Source organism: Garra rufa, unplaced genomic scaffold (assembly GCF_049309525.1).
Source record: "Garra rufa unplaced genomic scaffold, GarRuf1.0 hap1_unplaced_016, whole genome shotgun sequence".
NCBI classification, from domain to species: Eukaryota; Metazoa; Chordata; class Actinopteri; order Cypriniformes; family Cyprinidae; genus Garra; species Garra rufa.
In genome coordinates, this window is record NW_027394291.1 from 22,989 (window position 1) to 28,735 (window position 5,747).

A 5,747-nucleotide genomic window follows, 5' to 3' on the forward strand; every position below is an offset into this window, starting at 1 on the left:
AACACCTTCAGATATGTTTCTCTGTGTTGCAAAATAGGTTTTATTCATGCAGAGACTGCAAAGTTAAAGTGGGACCGAGATTCAGCTTGCATTGCCTGAACCAACTTTGTTCTGCGCTGAAAAGCTGTTTTATGACATTTCAGGGTCTAACTTCAAAAATCATGCAAAACACTTCTAACACCTTCAGATAAGTTTCTCTGTGTTGCAAAATAGCTTTTATTCATGCACAGAGTGTAAATTTAAAGTGGGACAGAGATTCAGCTTGCATTGCCTGAACCAACTTTGTTCTGCGCTGAAACGCTGTTTTCTGACATTTCAGGGTCTAACTTCAAAAATCATGCAAAACACTTCTAACACCTTCAGATATGTTTCTCTGTGTTGCAAAATAGGTTTTATTCATTCACAGACTGCAAAGTTAAAGTGGGACCGAGATTCAGCTTGCATTGCCTGAACCAACTTTGTTCTGCGCTGAAAAGCTGTTTTCTGACATTTCAGGGTCTAACTTCAAAAATCATGAAAAACACTTCTAACACCTTCAGATATGTTTCTCTGTGTTGCAAAATAGCTTTTATTCATGCACAGAGTGTAAATTTAAAGTGGGACAGAGATTCAGCTTGCATTGCCTGAACCAACTTTGTTCTGCGCTGAAACGCTGTTTTCTGACATTTCAGGGTCTAACTTCAAAAATCATGCAAAACACTTCTAACACCTTCAGATATGTTTCTCTGTGTTGCAAAATAGGTTTTATTCATGCACAGACTGCAAATTTAAAGTGGAACAGAGATTCAGCTTGCATTGCCTGAACCAACTTTGTTCTGCGCTGAAAAGCTGTTTTCTGACATTTCAGGGTCTAACTTCAAAAATCATGCAAAACACTTCTTACACCTTCAGATATGTTTCTCTGTGTTGCAAAATAGCTTTTATTCATGCACAGAGTGTAAATTTAAAGTGGGACAGAGATTCAGCTTGCATTGCCTGAACCAACTTTGTTCTGCGCTGAAACGCTGTTTTCTGACATTTCAGGGTCTAACTTCAAAAATCTTGCAAAACACTTCTAACACCTTCAGATATGTTTCTCTGTGTTGCAAAATAGGTTTTATTCATGCACTGACTGCAAATTTAAAGTGGGACAGAGATTCAGCTTGCATTGCCTGAACCAACTTTGCTCTGCGCTGAAAAGCTGTTTTCTGACATTTCAGGGTCTAACTTCAAAAATCATGCAAAACACTTCTAACACCTTCAGATATGTTTCTCTGTGTTGCAAAATAGCTTTTATTCATGCACAGGGTGTAAATTTAACTGGGACAGAGATTCAGCTTGCATTGCCTGAACCAACTTTGTTCTGCGCTGAAAAGCTGTTTTCTGACATTTCAGGGTCTAACTTCAAAAATCATGCAAAACACTTCTAACACCTTCAGATATGTTTCTCTGTGTTGCAAAATAGCTTTTATTCATGCACAGGGTGTAAATTTAAAGTGGGACAGAGATTCAGCTTGCATTGCCTGAACCAACTTTGTTCTGCGCTGAAACGCTGTTTTCTGACATTTCAGGGTCTAACTTCAAAAATCATGCAAAACACTTCTAACACCTTCAGATATGTTTCTCTGTGTTGCAAAATAGGTTTTATTCATGCACAGACTGCAAATTTAAAGTGGGACAGAGATTCAGCTTGCATTGCCTGAACCAACTTTGTTCTGCGCTGAAAAGCTGTTTTCTGACATTTCAGGGTCTAACTTCAAAAATCATGCAAAACACTTCTTACACCTTCAGATATGTTTCTCTGTGTTGCAAAATAGCTTTTATTCATGCACAGAGTGTAAATTTAAAGTGGGACAGAGATTCAGCTTGCATTGCCTGAACCAACTTTGTTCTGCGCTGAAACGATGTTTTCTGACATTTCAGGGTCTAACTTCAAAAATCATGCAAAACACTTCTAACACCTTCAGATATGTTTCTCTGTGTTGCAAAATAGCTTTTATTCATGCACAGAGTGTAAATTTAAAGTGGGACAGAGATTCAGCTTCCATTGCCTGAACCAACTTTGTTCTGCGCTAAAACGCTGTTTTCTGACATTTCAGGGTCTAACTTCAAAAATCATGCAAAACACTTCTAACACCTTCAGATATGTTTCTCTGTGTTGCAAAATAGGTTTTATTCATGCACAGACTACAAAGTTAAAGTGGGACCGAGATTCAGCTTGCATTGCCTGAACCAACTTTGTTCTGCGCCGAAAAGCTGTTTTCTGACATTTCAGGGTCTAACTTCAAAAATCATGCAAAACACTTCTAACACCTTCAGATATGTTTCTCTGTGTTGCAAAATAGCTTTTATTCATGCACAGAGTGTAAATTTAAAGTGGGACAGAGATTCAGCTTGCATTGCCTGAACCAACTTTGTTCTGCGCTGAAAAGCTGTTTTCTGACATTTCAGGGTCTAACTTCAAAAATCATGCAAAACACTTCTTACACCTTCAGATATGTTTCTCTGTGTTGCAAAATAGCTTTTATTCATGCACAGACTGCAAAGTTAAAGTGGGACCGAGATTCAGCTTGCATTGCCTGAACCAACTTTGTTCTGCGCTGAAACGCTGTTTTCTGACATTTCAGGGTCTAACTTCAAAAATCATGCAAAACACTTCTAACACCTTCAGATATGTTTCTCTGTGTTGCAAAATAGCTTTTATTCATGCACAGAGTGTAAATTTAAAGTGGGACAGAGATTCAGCTTGCATTGCCTGAACCAACTTTGTTCTGCGCTGAAACGCTGTTTTCTGACATTTCAGGGTCTAACTTCAAAAATCATGCAAAACACTTCTAACACCTTCAGATATGTTTCTCTGTGTTGCAAAATAGGTTTTATTCATGCACAGACTGCAAATTTAAAGTGGGACAGAGATTCAGCTTGCATTGCCTGAACCAACTTTGTTCTGCGCTGAAACGCTGTTTTCTGACATTTCAGGGTCTAACTTCAAAAATCATGCAAAACACTTCTAACACCTTCAGATATGTTTCTCTGTGTTGCAAAATAGGTTTTATTCATGCACAGACTGCAAATTTAAAGTGGGACAGAGATTCAGCTTGCATTGCCTGAACCAACTTTGTTCTGCGCTGAAAAGCTGTTTTCTGACATTTCAGGGTCTAACTTCAAAAATCATGCAAAACACTTCTAACACCTTCAGATATGTTTCTCTATGTTGCAAAATAGCTTTTATTCATGCACAGAGTGTAAATTTAAAGTGGGACAGAGATTCAGCTTCCATTGCCTGAACCAACTTTGTTCTGCGCTAAAACGCTGTTTTCTGACATTTCAGGGTCTAACTTCAAAAATCATGCAAAACACTTCTAACACCTTCAGATATGTTTCTCTGTGTTGCAAAATAGGTTTTATTCATGCACAGACTGCAAAGTTAAAGTGGGACCGAGATTCAGCTTGCATTGCCTGAACCAACTTTGTTCTGCGCTGAAAAGCTGTTTTCTGACATTTCAGGGTCTAACTTCAAAAATCATGCAAAACACTTCTAACACCTTCAGATATGTTTCTCTGTGTTGCAAAATAGCTTTTATTCATGCACAGAGTGTAAATTTAAAGTGGGACAGAGATTCAGCTTGCATTGCCTGAACCAACTTTGTTCTGCGCTGAAAAGCTGTTTTCTGACATTTCAGGGTCTAACTTCAAAAATCATGCAAAACACTTCTTACACCTTCAGATATGTTTCTCTGTGTTGCAAAATAGCTTTTATTCATGCACAGACTGCAAAGTTAAAGTGGGACCGAGATTCAGCTTGCATTGCCTGAACCAACTTTGTTCTGCGCTGAAACGCTGTTTTCTGACATTTCAGGGTCTAACTTCAAAAATCATGCAAAACACTTCTAACACCTTCAGATATGTTTCTCTGTGTTGCAAAATAGCTTTTATTCATGCACAGAGTGTAAATTTAAAGTGGGACAGAGATTCAGCTTGCATTGCCTGAACCAACTTTGTTCTGCGCTGAAACGCTGTTTTCTGACATTTCAGGGTCTAACTTCAAAAATCATGCAAAACACTTCTAACACCTTCAGATATGTTTCTCTGTGTTGCAAAATAGGTTTTATTCATGCACAGACTGCAAAGTTAAAGTGGGACCGAGATTCAGCTTGCATTGCCTGAACCAAATTTGTTCTGCGCTGAAACGCTGTTTTCTGACATTTCAGGGTCTAACTTCAAAAATCATGCAAAACACTTCTAACACCTTCAGATAAGTTTCTCTGTGTTGCAAAATAGCTTTTATTCATGCACAGAGTGTAAATTTAAAGTGGGACAGAGATTCAGCTTGCATTGCCTGAACCAACTTTGTTCTGCGCTGAAACGCTGTTTTCTGACATTTCAGGGTCTAACTTCAAAAATCATGCAAAACACTTCTTACACCTTCAGATATGTTTCTCTGTGTTGCAAAATAGCTTTTATTCATGCACAGAGTGTAAATTTAAAGTGGGACAGAGATTCAGCTTGCATTGCCTGAACCAACTTTGTTCTGCGCTGAAACGCTGTTTTCTGACATTTCAGGGTCTAACTTCAAAAATCTTGCAAAACACTTCTAACACCTTCAGATATGTTTCTCTGTGTTGCAAAATAGGTTTTATTCATGCACTGACTGCAAATTTAAAGTGGGACAGAGATTCAGCTTGCATTGCCTGAACCAACTTTGTACTGCGCTGAAAAGCTGTTTTCTGACATTTCAGGGTCTAACTTCAAAAATCATGCAAAACACTTCTAACACCTTCAGATATGTTTCTCTGTGTTGCAAAATAGCTTTTATTCATGCACAGAGTGTAAATTTAAAGTGGGACAGAGATTCAGCTTGCATTGCCTGAACCAACTTTGTTCTGCGCTGAAACGCTGTTTTCTGACATTTCAGGGTCTAACTTCAAAAATCATGCAAAACACTTCTAACACCTTCAGATATGTTTCTCTGTGTTGCAAAATAGGTTTTATTCATGCACAGAGTGTAAATTTAAAGTGGGACAGAGATTCAGCTTGCATTGCCTGAAGCAACTTTGTTCTGCGCTGAAAAGCTGTTTTCTGACATTTCAGGGTCTAACTTCAAAAATCATGCAAAACACTTCTAACACCTTCAGATATGTTTCTCTGTGTTGCAAAATAGGTTTTATTCATGCACAGACTGCAAAGTTAAAGTGGGACCGAGATTCAGCTTGCATTGCCTGAACCAACTTTGTTCTGCGCTGAAAAGCTGTTTTATGACATTTCAGGGTCTAACTTCAAAAATCATGCAAAACACTTCTAACACCTTCAGATATGTTTCTCTGTGTTGCAAAATAGGTTTTATTCATGCACAGAGTGTAAATTTAAAGTGGGACAGAGATTCAGCTTGCATTGCCTGAACCAACTTTGTTCTGCGCTGAAACGCTGTTTTCTGACATTTCAGGGTCTAACTTCAAAAATCATGCAAAACACTTCTAACACCTTCAGATATGTTTCTCTGTGTTGCAAAATAGCTTTTATTCATGCACAGAGTGTAAATTTAAAGTGGGACAGAGATTCAGCTTGCATTGCCTGAACCAACTTTGTTCTGCGCTGAAACGCTGTTTTCTGACATTTCAGGGTCTAACTTCAAAAATCATGCAAAACACTTCTAACACCTTCAGATATGTTTCTCTGTGTTGCAAAATAGGTTTTATTCATGCACAGAGTGTAAATTTAAAGTGGGACAGAGATTCAGCTTGCATTGCCTGAAGCAACTTTGTTCTGCG